Genomic DNA, 17,541 nt, shown 5'->3' on the forward strand with positions numbered 1-17,541 from the left:
CTCTGCCAGCTCTAAGTGGAGGCAAAATGAGCTCACATTTGCCCATGATGAACCTTATTTGCTCCAGCTTCTCCAGTGGGGAGAGGAGAACCTCATGCGGAGCATTCTGTCCCTGCTGACTTTTCTCTTCCATGGGTGATACAATCTGGAGATGAGGTCCTCCTTCTTTCCTCTTCTTCCCATTCCTAAAAAGGAAGAATTGGCCATCCTGTGAGTTACCAAATCAGCACAAAAAAATGGGTCTCCTAAGCAGTTATTTGTGCCTACAGCTGGTTCTAGTCTACTCTCTGTTGGACACACACATGTACTTAATTCCCATTTGTGCTGGATGCCTATTAAAAGAACAAATCTGCAAGTGAGGAAGGTCTCTCCTACCCTGTCAATGGAAGTGAAATACGTAAATCTCCTGCATGCTGAGGGAGAATATATGCTTAAAATGCTTGGGAGAACAGCTGTGAAAAAGAATAAATGGTTTGTGTTATGCTGCAAAGTGTCACTGATCCAACATGTTAAGCTGATCCTCATGTAGTACATTGTGCTTGCTCTATGCTTGCATTATACTGCCTACTGCTTGCACGTGTGAGCAATTCAAAAGGCACTGCATTTCAAACAGCACAGAAAGAGGCACAAACCTGGCTTGTTTCACATAACCAATGTGGTTCACAGCAGCAAGGAGCAACTGGATTGCAAAGGACATTTCCAGTTAGGGGTCCTATGCAGTGAGTCGAGGTGGAGACCATGGTGAGCCACAGAGAGAACACTGGAGGACAGAGGGAACTGCCTGTCCTTTCCGGTCTGCAGAACCATATTAGAGATTGGAATAATCTTTCTCAGTGCTGCTATTTTTCTCCCCTTCTTATCCTCCAGGGCTGAATCCCAGTCACTCAGGAGACATGCTGGAGTGGAGACATGATGATAGGTGAATCACAAAACATTGAAATAATAATAAAGGTTAAGTTTAGGAATATAGATATTCACAAAATCACAGAACTGCTGAGGTTTGAAGGGACCTCTGGAGATCATCTAGTCCAACCCCCCTATTCAAGCAGGGTCACCTAGAGCACGTTGCACAGGATCGCGTCCAGGCGGGTTTTGAATATCTCCAGAGAAGGAGACTCCACAACCTCTCTGGGCAACCTGTTCCAGTGCTCTGTCACCCTCACAGTGAAAAAGTTTTTCCTCATGTTCATATGGAAGCGTCTGTGTTTCAGTTTGTGCCCGTTGCCTCGCGTCCTGTCRCTSGGCACCACTGAAAAGAGTCTGGCTCCATCCTCTTGACACCCTCCCTTCAGATACTTGTACACGTTGATAAGATCCCCTCTCAGCCTTCTCTTCTCCAGGCTGAACAGGCCCAGCTCTCTCAGCCTTTCCTCATAAGAGAGATGCTCCAGTCCCCTAATCATCTTCGTAGCCCTTCGCTGGACTCGCTCCAGTAGTGCCACATCCCTCTTGTACTGGGGAGCCCAGAACTGGACGCAGGACTCCAGATGTGGCCTCCCCAGGGCTGAGTGGAGGGGGAGAATCACCTCCCTCGACCTGCTGGCAACACTCTTCCTGATGCACCCCAGGATACCATTGGCCTTCCTGGCCACAAGGCCACATTGCTGCCTCATGCTTAACTTGGTGTCCACCAGCACTCCCAGGTCCTTCTCCGCAGAGCTGCTTTCCAGCAGGTCAGCCCCCAACCTGTACTGGTGCATGGGGTTGTTCCTCCCCAGGTGCAGGACCCTGCACTTGCCTTTGTTGAACTTCATGAGGTTCCTCTCCACCCACCTCTCCAGCCTGTCCGGGTCTCTCTGAATGGCAGCACAGCCCTCCGGTGTATCTGCCACTCCTCCCAGTTTCGTATCTTCGGCAAACTTGCTGGGGGTGCACTCTGTCCCTTCATCCAGGTCATTGATGAAGAAGTTGAACAAGACTGGACCCAGGACTGACCCCTGGGGGACACCGCTAGCTACAGGCCTCCAACTAGACTCTGCGCCACTGAGCACAACGCTCTGAGCTCTGCCATTCAGCCAGTTCTCAATCCACCTCACTGTCCACTCAGCTAGCCCACACTTCCTGAGCTTCCCTATGAGGATGTTATGGGAGACAGTGTCAAAAGCCTTGCTGAAGTCAAGGGAGACAACATCCACTGCTCTCCCCTCATCTACAGCCAGTCATTCCATCAGAGAAGGCTATCAGATTGGTTAGGCATGATTTCCCCTTGGTGAAGCCATGCTGACTACTCCTGATCACYTTCTTGTCCTCCACATGCTTGGAGATGGCCTCCAGGATGAGCTGCTCCACCACCTTTCCAGGGATGCAGGTGAGGCTGACTGGCCTGTAGTTBCCTGGGTCCTCCTTCTTGCCCTTTTTGAAGACTGGGGTGACATTGGCTTTCTTCCAGTCCTCAGGCACCTCTCCTGTCCTCCATGACCTTTCAAAGATGATGGAGAGTGGCTTAGCAATGACATCCGCCAGCTCCCTCTCTTAAAATTTGAGAGCAGATTAAGGACCACTTGTAACTGGTGACTTGTCCCTAAAGCTATTATCCCTACTGTTTCTACATTTTACTGTAGAAAATTACCATTTGTGATCTCCACTTTTGATCCATTCATGCATTTCAGTTCTATGAGGGAAAATTCACTACAAGTTTATGTAATGGTAATTGCTGTTCTTCTTCAAATAATGTTAATCTGGGCTGAACTGCCAATTTCACATGCTCATTCCAAAGCTGGAGTGGTATGGAGTCAGTTTTGATTCAGGTCCATCTGTAATGAATGACTTTTTTTGTATCAAAAGCTATTTGCAGTAAAACAACCTTTTTTTCCCCTCAAAAATGGAAACTTCCTCTGGCATTCAGAAAGATTATGATCAACCACTCTCACTCTTAGACATCATGAGAAAGCCATCTGATAAAGCTGTTCAGCAGAAGACTGTGAAATGAGGTCCCACTTCCTTTCCCTAAAACCACAGAATCCCAGACTTGACCCACACCCACAGTACATCTTAAAAGTGCAAGGTATAACTCTGCATAACTCAAGGCATTAGTCTTCCACCTGCCCTGTCTCAGCCAATGCCTAAGCCCCATGATAAATTGCACATACAGCTTCCCTCTGGACAAGAGAGAGAAGAAACAGAACATGTTAGTTGTTAACAATGGTATCAATGAAGAAACTCAGATGCTACACTGAGAGAAGTCTTAAAAGACTTCTACATGATATAAAAACCATGAATACGGCAATGACATCGAGAAAGAGATGGGTGGTCCAATGCACTTGCTTTGAATATGGACACATAATTTTTTAACTTCATATTCTGTTTTCTTCTAGATCTTGTATATCCATCAATAACACATACCAACATTTTTCACTTCTCTGACAAAAGCACTGAAAATCAGAACCCATTTACTTAGTATCAAACAAAATCGGAAATAAGAGCAAGCTTCAACACTGAAATACAGAATTCTAAACCTCTGAGGACCAGATGCAGCAGAGCTGGAGCATTCAGCAGCTATAATGTGCCCTGAGAAGTCACATTTGTTCAAGAAAAGTCACATTACTTATATTAATTAGATGTGTCCAGCTCATCCTGAGTCCACTTAAGCCTTGGCAAACCTCTAGCTCAGAGGCTTAACATAAGTATTAATATAGCTATTCCTTTATATTATTGCATTTACATAATCACCCCCACCTTTGCAACCTAATACTTCTTTGGAACAGAGAGAACTATTGACTCATATCTGCACTGGGGTGCCAAAACCTCCCAAATTTAGATATGTTTGGATCAAGAGAGCTTGGTTCAGCCCCATCCACAAAATAAAATAAAACACTGGTCATCATCTATGTGAGTGGCACTTTCAGCATGTCCACAGAGCCAGGCGTGAGCTGACATTCTTTCTCCCAGTAAGTTTTACAGAATTTGCACATTGAAAAGTATTGAGGTAAACCATGGGGTAAGGGCCAAGTGCATAAACTGTCCCCTCCTTTCAGCAAATTACATATATACACACTGTAGGTTGGCTAACTATCCTTTTGCAAATTGAAAAAGTGTCTGTGAGCGTGTGTTAACAGAAGGAGTGCTTGTGTCATATTCATGCATTTACATTTTCTTCTCTAGGACTTTGTTGCAGTGAATATGTTGTACAGTATTTTTTCCCCTCCATTCTCATCAGATACTAGATTAAAGAGACAAAAAAAAATGTAACATTAACAGTTTGGGCACATACTGCACTTTTTCAGCAGAAATTGTGTCACTTGTACATTGGGTTGGTTTATATTACATAGGTCAATTTAAGGTCAGCAAGAAGTGCCAGATTAGCATCCTTAGAGCCTGAGGTCCTCTATTCACAGAACAAGACCAGATCAAGTGATGTCAATTAAAGCTTCATATACAATACTTCTTCCTCAAATCTGACTTCTTTAGATGACAATTAAGTTTCCTTAGGCCAACCGAGTGCTTGAACCCTCTGCTTACGTGGCAAAACAAAATGACCAGTTGGCATGATGATAAGGGGACTGACACTATCAAATTGCTTCTTCAAACTTTGCCAAGTTTTTCATGAGCTGCATATTTGCAGAAGTCCATGTACCTGTGAAATATCTGACTCACTGTCTTCCATGTGTCAAAATGATGCCATTTCTGGGCTGTTCCATCTTCCTCCCACAAATCTACCACATTTTGGGTAAAATACATGGCCTAAAAACCCAAATACATGCTGCAGCTCTGACTGGGTCTTGGTGACTTCAAAAAACCACAATACAGCAAACATCAATAGGAAGTCAACAGATTATCTCAAAGGGATTCAGCCTGCACCCTGAGCTTTCAGCCTTTCCAGTGGGGTTGTCTGTTGCAAGCTTTTCTCTGTGATCTGAAGAACCAGTAGAATTATTTTTAATTGAAGGCTGAAAGCCTCACATAATCACATGACATGAGAACTAGGACATTATGAAAAATGGCAAACAGCAAAGAATTTTGGATTAAATCACAAAAGAACTAAATGCTGTGCATACATCTCCTCCTGAATTTCCAGCTTTGCATTCATCCTCCTACCAGCTACCTCACTTGGCACAAGTCGTCTGCTTGCAAAATTCCTTGGTATCCCATCTTCCAGGCTGCCTGATACCTCTGTTCCCCCTCAACTTCTCTCTCTCTCTCTCGAGTCTTTCCTCAAACCCATGGCATTCCAGCTCCATGTTCCACAGTGTCCCTTTGAGCAACTGGAGGATGTGCTACTTTGCATGATCTGTTCAGGCTCTTCCTACCATGTGTTCAGTTCCTCATGTCTCATATGCAGGGTGAGAGAAATGACAGCAGAAGCAGTGTCTGATGATACTGGACAGAGGATCAGAGCTCACTTCCTTCCCTTAAGTCTCCTGTGCTCACCTCTTAGCAAGTAAACTGTTGTTCCAGAAATGAGATCAGAGCAACCCCTCAGTGCTGTCAACTGCTACTGCAGCTGCTTCTTCTCATCAGCAGCAGATTTGGAGAACAGAGTCCTGAGCTGTTCCTTCCTTTTCCTTCTCTTCCTCCTCTTCTAGCTGTTTCCCTTTCTCTCCTTTCCAAGGCATGTGGGGTAGAAGTCAAAAGCCAGGAGGCAGAAACACGGTGATGTACTCTGCCAACTGAAAGTTGCAGAAAAGGTTTCCCTTCTTCCAGTTCTTTCTAAAATTACACCCACAGTGATTGCTAGGGACTGAGCCTGGGCAGTGGCAGAATCTAATGAAGGGCAGGGGGGAGGAAATCCTGTTTGTTTGCCTCCCAAAGTATCGTGCCCTCTCCTTTTGGCATTGCATGTTCAGCCCCGGTCGAAAGCAGCCACCGAATGACAGGTGGATTTACCTGAAGAGAGAAAGACAATGATGACAAATAAAGTGAGCTGTCAGTTCCCAGTTAGCACATGAGAGGAGGACACGCTGCACCACTCAGCAAACCCTCTATCCACACCTCAGGTGCACCCAGCCCTGCTACTCTCTGCCGTCCCCCTGTCCAAGCACAGGGCAGAAGCCAGCTGCCGGCTGAAAGAGATCTTCTGCTTCACAATCCCTTCCCTCCTTTGCAATTAGGACTACACTTCATTAATAGTCCCCTAAACATGAGCCCGAATGCAATTTCCARGCACATGGCTCTGCAGATTCTTTCCAATGTGCACCAAATTTTAAAAGAAATGCTTTCTTTTAAGCCACTCCCTCCTGTTCCCAAAAACAGAACAGCCTGGTAGCAACTACAGCAAACTTGTGGTGGGAAACTTCTTACATAGAGAAGTATTTAATGTTCACAGTTTTCTCCTTTACTTCAATTTACCAGGAATGTAGCTAGCAAGGCCTGAATATAAAAACTGGTTCTCTGAGCACAGTATAGAAACTACTGCACAAAATTATGCAGATTTCAGAGCCTCTGCTTCTGTAAATAGAAACTTTCCAGGAGAGAACATAACAGAGGACAGCCGTGCTCTAGCCTGAAAACTGAATGGGAATCAGGAACCTCAGGGTCTAGTCCCAGCTCTACTCACAGACAGGTACTTGGCTTCTGTTTTCCATCTTCAGACCAAGACAATGATAATAAAAACCACAATGAAAGCAGTTGAAAACTTTTGCATAATTATTTAGCATGTGCTTGCATGCTTTTGGTAGGTTAAACAGTGGATTGTTTTTCAACTCACAGGACAAATAGGGAAGTAGAAAGCAGTTAGGAGAATGCAAACAAAAGTTAATTCCTGTAGGATTAAATTCAGTTCCATAGAAGAAGCAAGGTGAAAAGTATCTTTAGGAGAGACTAAATACAGAAGGACTCAGAGTCTAGTGGATGAGGTCAGGGAGTTCATACCAGATATGTAGGCTAGGACACAGAAGGAAGCACGGAAAAAAATGTGGAAGAAGCTAATAAATGGGTGGACTAGGCTGGAACACTGGTGGAGCTGAAGGTGGTGTTGTGACAGATGTACAAATGATGATGAAGATGAATATGGTTTTGGTTTGGAAGGTGATGAAGCATGAGTTCTGCTGACAAAGAGTGAAACAGAACAAACAATGACTGTTGGATTCTGCTGCTTCAGGGCAGGAGGCACTGGACTGCCTCTAAATCAAGGGCAGGCACTGCCTTGGAAATAACGCAACCTCCGTGAGCATTATCTGCGGATCTCAGTTGCTTCCAAAGCCGTGCTCAGAGCCAAGTACCAGCCTGAGGAAGATACTGCTTTGTAACTGAGTTTGACATAGCACATATACCAGCAGGTTCAACCAGTAATTCATTTAAACATACATTCAAGTCGATAGGACAAACCCGTGCGGGAATAACTGTGAGTCACCTCACTGCACAAGTGGTGCCCCAGCCCTAAGTTGAGCCCATCCCAATGCTGTTCCCTTGCCATTTGGTGATGGTCTGACATAGATCAAGTTCTCCATCTGAAATATAAAGCCCTGCCTAAACAAATTTACTGCTTTGATCTTTAGACCCYACTTTACATGGACATGCCAGATGAGGTTTCCTAAACACTCAGACATCCATGGAGACAGAAATATTGACAAGAATCAATGCAGAGATATGTCACCTTGGCAAATTTAACTTACAATGTTCCCTTTGTACCTTGGTAACTTTCAGCTGAAGCTGGCTATGTGATTTAAGAACTTAAGAAAAGGCTGATTCAAGAACCAAGAAATGGAGCTAAAGAGGAGCTGGGGTTTTCACATTCACCAAAGTAATATAATAATCACCTATCAAGAGGAAAATACATGATAGATGCCTCTGGCAGTAAAATTCTTAAGATCATCAGCTACAGGTTACAAGAAAAAAGACAAAAGCATAAAGAAGAACACATTAATCCAACCATCAGAGAACAGCAAGAAAAGCATCTGGTTTAGATATTCATATTGACAAAACTCTGGCTGGCTACCAAATATATCCTTCCCACCCAGAAATGATTTGGACTTGAAGGAAGCATACACATCCCTTATCATTCTATATCATTAATTACCAATTTTACTTGTCCAAATGCTAGAACATTAACATCTGAATTCAAATATGATGTGGTACTAATCATTTGAAAGTAACTACTCCCTCTGCTCCTCAGTACRCTCCTTAGAGTTCATGTGGGGAGAAGCATGACTTGCCATATGGAAAATATCAGTCAAAATAAAATATTTTTATCTTGCATTAAGAATCATTCACAGTCTCCCACTGGTGTTTGCCACAGGACAAAAAAAGTGAGGTTGTTTCAGCACTGTCTAATATCAGAGACTGCAAACTGATGTCCATCCAGTTCTAATGTAGTCTGGTGTAGTCTTTCTTACTGCAACATCCACATTTAGCAGACTACAAATTTCATGGATGATTTTAGTAAAAGTGAGAGGTTGTAATACCAAAAGATGACATGAGCCAAAGATGTTCTATTATCCATATCCTATTAAAGGTCAGTGCGAGCCCTTACCTCAGTGCTATAATGTGACCAGAAACTTAATTGAAAATATATAAAAAGGTTATTAATAAAGAGATAAAGCCATAGTAAATTTAATATAGCTCACAGAATGACTTTGGCTAGAAAGAGAAGGTTAGATAGATAGATAGATAGACCTTTAATTAAGGTGTATTGCTGGGTTAAGTGCAAATTTTCCAAGCATGCATGAAGATAGAAAACTGGTAATTGCTTCCAAGTTATATTATAAAAATCAGTCATATTCATTTTACTTCTTATGACAGCCTTACTCAATCCTAAGGTTCATTCACTTAATTGGAAGGGAGATGTCTTTGAGTAAAAACATCAGGAATTGAAGAAAGAGGCAGACAGATTGCAAGAACTGAACGAACAGCACTTTAAATGAAATCATTAAAACCCCTCGTCCAAGATTCTCAATAGATTCATGTTTGCTGTCCTCAGGGGATATTTATTACCAAAGCCATGGGGGAGAAGATTGAAAATTATATCAGAAAAAATTCTCAACAATCCTATTGAAAAAGTGAATCTGAAAAACCCTCTCCATTTCTATTGCTATCATAATTTTTCTACATCTCAAAATTAGCATAGACTAGAAACTCCGAGTCTTCAAATATTTCTCTCACTGAGACCTCTTGCAACAATTATGTATGGCTTAGCTGAGTATTATGAACATGCATACAAAATTTATTTGCTTCAACCATACACTTTTCTTTCACTTGTTCACAGCCAATAGTTATATGAATGAATGTGTTAAAAAGAGCATTGTTGTAAGTATTCATACAACTCTCTTTGCATAAATCAGTCTCAGAAAAAAATGACTTACTACAGTAATGAGTCTTTGTGGGTTTGGGAGTTATCCAGTCAGTGATAAGGAAACAATACTTGGTGACTTAAGTGGCAATAGCAAGCAGTAATGATAAGAGCTAACATTTAAAAGCAATAGTCATGAAGAATAATTTGCAATTTACAAGATTAAATACAGTGTCTGAACCATTAATTGACTAGTTTTGAATAATAAATCTAAATCTTTTTGCAGGTAAGTTGCCTTAAAAAAGAAGACTAAGTTGTTTTTTTTTTAATTTGGTTYTTCAGTGTGAATATTTGTACAGTTTCAGTGATATCTAGGTAACTGCCTGCCCTTCTTCCCCTAAAAAAGACCTAGGCAGGACAGCTGTTTCCACATTTTCTATTATTGGATAGAAGATATAATTCTGTAGTTATAATCAACCAACGTGCACTGAATTTTAATCTCCCACTGCATAAATCAGAGTAAGTGCATCATAAATACATTCATGGCACATACAGTGGGTTCTACTGCAGATAAACACATTAACAGTGCTATGCATGTCTTACACGGTTCCATTTAAACAACCCCTAGAAAAGGATCCATAGCAGAAAGAGTAAAAGATTGTAAAAGGGGAGAAAGTTGAGGTGAGGTGAGGTGAGGTGAGGTGAGGTGAGGTGAGGTGAGGTGAGGTGAGGTGAGGAAGACAATGATAAGTAGCAGAGAGCTAAATCCATCCCTGACAGAACTCTAAATGTTAAAGAAGTTAAAGAAATGATGTTAAAGAAGTTACACTAGGGATGGCTTTGACCTACCATCTTTGGTTTCTGGAGGGAAGTGACAAGGGATATTACTATATCATTAGATGTAAAGAGAAGGTCAAAAACATCCTAATGCTAATTGGTCAGGAAATATAAAATAATCATGTTGTGAAAGTATTTAGTATTTTCTATTTTCAAAGTGATGAACAAGCTTTAATGAATGAAGTAGTGAGGCTAGAGTAACTAAAAGCTCAGATGTTAGGTTGCTAAAAGGAACGGAACAATAGGTTGAATGGATTATCTTTAAACAATGCAAGACTAAAAGAAAACACCAAAACATTCCTATGTTAACGTGAAAGGAATGAGATCTGAATACGTCAAGAACATTAAAGCTACAAACAATAAATTTTTATTTGTCAGCGGGAAGCAAAGATGGAACTCCAGAAAACCCAGGGAGGATTAGGCAGACCAGTGGACCATCAACAGTGAAAGAGAGACAAAGCTGGGAACATAACTATAAAGTGCTTGAGGAAATCCCTAAATCCCTTGGCATTAATGCAGCAACAATGACTTTTCAATTCTGTTGCCAGTCTTGCTATGAGGAGAGTTCTGTCATTTCTGTCAATGGAAGCCGGATCAGGCCTTAATGTCAAGTTACAAAAAGCTCTAGTGAGGTTTGAAGTTATTTCATGAAACCCACCTATGGTGATTTGATAAGAAAGATGCAGCTAATAGCTGCTAGTAAGCTTCAGGGATGAATACACAAGTYAATGCAAGGTAAGGTACAGTGTGAAATGGAAGCATTTCAGCTGCTCAGTAGCAAGCCCACTCTTGCAGAGTTCGGTGATACCTTGTCGTAGCAGCCAAGCCTTTCCTGTCCTTTGTTTCTGTCCTTGTGCTATGGCTTGTCACCCATTCAAGCGGCAAGACAACTGTTTGTGGAACTGGATCACTGAAATAACCCAAGTTTAAAAAAAAAAATCTAAACAAAAATCAGGGGGTTTGTTTGTTTGTTTGTTTGTTTGTTTAGCCCAGATTATTTCCATCATCTAATTTAAAGCACAGCTCCACCAAGAGTTGCACTGGCACCAAGAGGAGACAGTAACCTGCAGCATGAGGGCAGAAATGAACTTCCAGAAGTAGAAATATCTTCTTAAAGTGGCTTTGTTACTTTGCTTTTSTTTGCAGTAAATGCAAAATAAATTGCTTCTCAGGAAAAGAGAGGTAAGCTAACTTCCATTTTCCCAAGAGTAACAGCAAGCATCCAGGCAGCTATCACAGACTTGCTGAAAAGCTGTGTGTTCGCACTCTACCTTATTCTTCTCACTAACTCGGAGAGAGATATAGCAAGCATATTAACTTGGCACTAAAAAATTAGTTCTGATAAACCTCCACATTTTCTAAGAATTAAGTCCTAAAAAGAACTTGCCTGCTATCTGGCATAGAGTAAGATGTGAAAGACCAATGAAAGCTGAAGAAATATGATAGAAACTCCCTTTGCTTTCTGTAAAGACAGGGTCTAGATAATGTATAAGAAGGAGGGAAAGGGTATGTATTATTTCAAGGAAAAAATATCCAGGGTTCTTGCCCAGAGGCACAAATCCAGCCATTCTGAACTGGAAGTACCCCATATCACATTCTGTACCAGCTTCTATACCACCAACAGCTTCTATCAACAAAATGACTGTTCTTAAATTACATCTCTATTTTACAGCGATCCTAAAAGGATATAGCACACATTGAAAAATGCAGCTGTTAAGATCAGCTTCCTCACTCCCTGTTACAAACATGATGCCTCTCTTACTTGTTCATGTGCTGTAAAACAACTGCAAAAAGCTTTGTATCCTAATGCTTAGCAAGACATGAGGAAATACTGCCCAACCATCAGGTGCAGGCACCATCTCTCAACATTCTTCACTCATCCCCTGCCCTGCCACCTCCTTTGCATCTTTGTGCCTTTTCATTTGGATCCTTCTTTTTTGTTTTTAAATCTCTACTTTTTTCCATGTGCAAAGTCATTACTAGTATGGAGTGATACCTCCTTCTTCTCTAAAGTCCTCTGACAAACACCTTTCCTTCATGAAGCAAAGTGGTTCTTTTTAGAGACGGAGGAACTCATTGCTCTGTAAGGAGTTCCATGAGCACTGAGACAAAAGAAGCAAAGAACAAAACAGTGACCAAGCCACTGTTGCTTAAAAAAAAATACAACCCATCAAAAGCTTAGTTCTCCTTCCTGACACATCCTTCTCCTTGACTGTACAATGTTCTCTTTTGTTGGTAGATTAATTTTTTATCCAAGAAGTTACAGTATATCACAYATGTTCTTTACCAGTCTTGTTCATAAAAGAATGATTTTCTGGACYTCTCCTCTAATRCAGGGAGAAGAATACATTTCTAAAATCAMGTATTACTCAACAATAAGCAAATCATGTAGAACATTTCTACAATATTGTAATAAATTAAAAAATCCATTCTTTGTTAGGGCCCAACCCAAAGCTCAATAATGTCTGTGGAAAAACTTCAATCATATTTGATCAGCCCTCAAAAATACAACTATTAGTTCAGACTGAACGTTGATATTGCAAACTGAAATATCTTGGGGCTTCATTTAGCCTTTTCACAAACAAGCATCAGCAGCGTCAATGGGAATTACTCATGTGAAGGCATGAACATAAAGCCAGTATACTATCTATGTCAAGTCCTCAGTTTATTTAGTAAATACTATATCTATGTGAACATATCCAGTGTACTRTCAGTCAACCAATTGATTTTCTTCCCAAGTAACAATTTGCAAGCACCAGGATGCCAAATGTCCCTGAACGACACTACAGAAGAAACAAGACCCAAAACTCAATCTGAAACCTCAGGGCAGACCCAACCTTGTGAGTATTCTGTCCAAACTGCTGTCTAGCTCTCCCCATCCCCTTTCATTTCAAATCATGGCTGTATTCCATCCCTTACACTTACCACTCTTCTGAACAACCCAATAACTTGTAAACTGTCCATAAGCCCTCCCATTTTGGTCTGCTTCAGCCCCTATCATCCTTGCTATATTTCACTTTTGCTACTCTCTCTCCTAGGATCAAAGGAGGGATAAATGTGCCCCTCAGATAGCCTTAGAACAGCCTTAATCTTAATAGTCCACAAGCTGTTTTAGATCAAAGTGGGGCATTACATGTCCAGCACTTAAAAAAAGAGAAAAAAGAAAAAGAAAAAAGTAAAATGCTGCTTCCTAAACTTCCAGATGCATTAATATTTGAATGATATGAAACTGAGAGGCAGAAGTGATTTATACTGTTACCACCATACCAAAAGTGTTAGTGGTCGTATGTTCTCATGGATGGTACATAGGGCTGGAGTCCAGAAGCTTTAGCTCATTCTTCCACTGACATCCAGTTCAACCTTAGGCAAATTACACAGCTTGATCCTAGACCTCCTGAAGTCATTAGCGAAGGTCCTTTTGATGTAACAGTACAGGATCAGGTCCTGCATCCTTCCTCTTCTTTTGTTGCAGGCTGTCTCCAGGGTAAATGTGTGTGAAGTATTTCAAAGATTTAAAGTACTACAGCTGTCATTCTACAATTCTTTCTCATGCCTAGTAATTTTTACTTGTGGGAGTAGACCCATTGGCTCCATATAGTCATCATTATTTGTAATGTTTCTAGTATTATTTATAACACATCTAGTTTTCTGGCATATTTTTATTATTTTTAAAAGCAGAACATTTTTAGCAGCACATTTTACATATTGAATAGATGCATGATATAATTAACCAAAATAATATGATAAGAAACACAAAGGAAATGCTCTTGTTACATCCAGTATCTGACTGCCCACAGTTACTCTCAAGTCAAATCTTCTACTATTCAGAGAGTTGTCACAGATCAGTTCTGTTTTTGTTTTTTGGGTTTTTTTAGTGAGTCTAAGTCAGGACTCATTTTTCTTTGTTTTAGAGTCTTACTGGATAAGTATCAAAAGTATAAGTATCATGCACACCTCTGCATGACCTCAAGTGATGCACTCATAGGTTAATCTCAATTCTCCGAACACCTTGTAGGGTGTTTTTTTTTTGGTCCATCAAACACAGGTTTGCAAATCGTGGCCCAAATTGCATCTACATCATGGAAATTTCAGCAGCCCTGTAATGTTGCTCAGGTTTGAGGATCTATCCCTGGATCCTCAATGAAAAGTAAAAGAAAGTTGAGTCCAAATACACATATGGGTTTGGCCGAGATTGCCAAAGATAACTTTTAGGACTGAGAGGCCCAGTTCTATTCCCTTCATTATCCTAATAGTTGGAATTGCTATTCCTCTTATCTGTCCATTTGGCAACACTGTCMTATGTTCTGTGGCTTTGTTACTGCAGAATGAATCAAACGTCTTTGTCTACAAAAGGTCCTTAAAAGGCAGAGGTTCACTAGATATTCCATAGGTTAGATGCCTTCCACACAGTTGCGTGTAGGGATATCTTATAGGATGGGAAATGGAAACCTTCACAGCTTCCTGTCTTTTGAAAGTTTGGTGCAATAAACACCACCAAGATGAAAAAGTACCAGCTGAGAACTTCACAGTCCAAAAAATCAAACCAATCAAGTGGCTAGAATTGAAAGAGTTAATGTACCTCCAATTAACAGGCAGACATTGAATGGTCCTGCATCCTAAGTCAGGCATTTTAAAAGCTTGTGTTTCTGAAACAGAATGGATTATCATGACTAAACCTCTCTTCTTTTCCATCCCCAAAGGAGTGGTAATGAGCTAAAAGCTGCTACAGGTGCCACCTACAAAGGAAAAGAAAGTTACTAACACRCTTGCACTACATGGGCTTGTCTGGAACAACGTTAAGTGAAAAACTTCTAGCATCCACAGCACACTTGCAGAGCAGGAACAGATGCTCTGTTACCACATGCATCTATCTGTTAGTGCCAATATGACTATTTCCAGGATCAGTTATATTTCATTGATTATAGGCAATTTAGRCAATCTCCATGATTGTTTGATACAACTCAGACTTTGGCCTTTTAAACAATGTTCTCTTTTATTAAATATGGTCCTTTGAACATGGCAATATACTGGTGTTGGTCTTATTTTACCTAACTTCAGCATTCTAAAATCAATCAACAATTACAAGCTACCCACCCCACACTCTGCATATTTTGTGAAGTATTAGGAAGTGGTATTATGAAGTAACTCCAAAAGGCAATTCATCCCACCCTAGCAGAACTAAGACAGATGGGATGAATCACCATCTCAGAGTACCTATTTGTCCCCATTGAGGATAGATCAAGACCTGGGTGGCTTCCTTAGACTGAATGCTTAGCTTTAAGATGGCTTAAGTTAGGTGAGATGAATCCCACTCAAACAGATTCATATTCAACATTAAATTCTGCTGCTTCCCACAATCTAAATTATTTTAGTCATCATGTGCCTTACTCACAGCCTTTTGCTGTTTTGTTCAAATAGCTGATTTATGGAGTAAAGAGTCTTTCCTAGAAAGGAAAAAGAAAATGCTTCTTGCCTTTTTAACTTTGCTTTTGTTAGCCAAGTACTTCCTGCACTACGGCAAGGTGTGGGTGTGGTGAACTCTTTGGGTGTAACAGATGCCAATGAAGCTGAAGCCAGAGAGTAGGAGATAATTTTCAAAAGCTGCCTGGCAAGCAGTTGGTCAACTGGCTGTCAGAAGAACACAGAAACTGCCCAGCTTTGCAGCCAGAGCTGGACGGGTTGGTAGAACAGTGCACTAGAAAACCAGCACTTTCCAGAGAGCATAATGGAAGTAGATATCCAGATCCTACAGGTCTGATTCTCTCACAGTCCTCCAAAAAACCTAGTGTTGGATTTTAAAGAGTCAGCTAATGAAATTCCTGGTGACTCAACATGACTCAGTCCAATTAAGAACTGAATCAGGGTCTCCAAATTTGTCTCATGAAGCTCTTCAGATGAAGATTTCAAAATGCATTACAAAGATTCAAAGTGCTAACAAGTAAGATAATCCACTGATGATATCAGTTCCAGCATGATGCACTTCCCACGTGATCTTGGGTAAGTCCATATACAGACAGACTTTTTACAGATATTTAGAAGCCACACAGGGATTTTGAGTTTAAATATAATAAAGATTGCAAGACATCTTGATAATCTCTGAGGAACTCTATAAACTAGTTGTAAAATTTTATAGAAAGAGCATTCCACTAACTATTGCACTCCAGGGGCTTTCCTATAATACATACCTGTCCTACTGTGTTCTGGAACATAAACAGAGCTTCACTTTTCAGCTAGATCTATTGTCTGGATCACGTAGCCCTAAATTCACAATTTTGCCCTTATCCTCTTGCTTGTTTCAGGAAAAAATAAAGAAGAGGCAAAGCTTAATAGAACCATCTTACACATTTGTTTAACCTTTCCTTGGTGGAGCTGCAAAATACAGGCATTAATATCACACAAAGTAGTTGTACAGTTTTAGGACTCATCTAGTTTCTACTGAAGACAATGATGAAACAACAAGCTGGTTTCATTTGTGTGAAGGTGCTGACTGTATTCTCAGGACAATACTGGACCAGCCCTACAAAATAACAAAGAGTTTCTTAAAAGCAGTGATTGTAGGAGCAGCTGAGTACGTTCAACAGCATTGGTGCTGCTGTCACAATGAATATGTTAGGGCCTAAAACAGAACCCACTGAAATCAACAGAAAGGCATCTATAAGCACCAGCAATTCTTGGATTAAACCCTCACGCAATCATTCTTTATTTCAAAATAAGATATGGCAAATCACATTTAAAAAAAATTATTTCATTGGCAGCAAACGGTATGTCCTATGTGTTGTTTTGATAAACAATACAAGCTGCCGTATTATAATACTGGGGAACACTGCAAACTCTTGCACAATATCTAAACTGCATGCGATATGCTTAAACCACCCTAATCACACAATAGTATACCAAAAGTTATCAGCTGAGTCGCAGTAGTATCTCAGTGCAGCAAGCATGGATCAAGATCCTACAGCACTAAGTATCATGCAAAAACATCCAGATGACCCTCCGGCAGTCCTGGAAAATCCTGGCCCCACATGTTCTATCCTGCTGTTCCTGGGTTTAAGAGGTATTCCTCTGTTAACTAGTATTTGGAGCAGATGTATGTTTGAGTGCTAGTGAAAGGGAAAATAAGATTCTGTGGAAGAGTCTGCCATAGTGATCTCCTAGTGGTGGTCTTGCCCTCATGTCCCTGTCACACAACCAAAACCACCACTGGCACGAGCTGCCTTCCCTGCTTATAGCTCTCACAGAGGTTACATCTGCACTGTAAACTCCAAAGCACCAGGCACATGGTTGAGCCATGGCCCATGAGCAGTGCATCCCTATGAGTAGGAAGTCAAGCAAAGGAGGCAGGAGACCTGCATGGATGAGCAAGGAGCTCCTGGCAAAACTCAACCAGAAGAAGAAAGTATACAGAAAGTGGAAAGGGGGACAGGCCACTTGGGAGGAATACAGGAACATTGTCAGAGTATGCAGGGATGCGACGAGGAAGGCTAAGGCCCATTTGGAATTAAATCTGGCAAGAGATGTCAAGGACAACAAGAAGGGCTTCT

At 41.0% G+C, this 17,541-nt stretch overlaps 1 protein-coding gene across 30 annotated transcripts in view; it reads right to left on the bottom strand.

The window, feature by feature from the left end:
• The window catches only part of FGGY (FGGY carbohydrate kinase domain containing), a 343,412-nt gene that overhangs the window by 170,111 nt on the left and 155,760 nt on the right, over nt 1-17,541 (bottom strand). For 5 of the 30 annotated variants that reach the window (XR_003254054.1, XR_003254051.1, XR_003254069.1 and 2 more), the window contains exons 7-9: nt 4,995-5,823; nt 633-896; nt 37-185 (exon numbers count right to left, since the gene is read on the bottom strand). The exons of 17 other annotated variants lie outside the window; for them this stretch is intronic. The gene's annotated coding sequence lies outside the window, so the exon portion shown is untranslated. Of the gene's footprint in view, nt 1-36; nt 186-632; nt 897-4,994; nt 5,824-14,579; nt 14,737-17,541 lie in introns of all 30 variants that reach the window. 8 more of the 30 variants (XR_003254058.1, XR_003254050.1, XR_003254057.1 and 5 more) reach the window with 4 other exon arrangements.

The sequence above is a fragment of the Apteryx rowi genome, unplaced genomic scaffold (assembly GCF_003343035.1).
Source record: "Apteryx rowi isolate R43461 unplaced genomic scaffold, aptRow1 scaffold_284, whole genome shotgun sequence".
Taxonomy (NCBI): domain Eukaryota; kingdom Metazoa; phylum Chordata; class Aves; order Apterygiformes; family Apterygidae; genus Apteryx; species Apteryx rowi.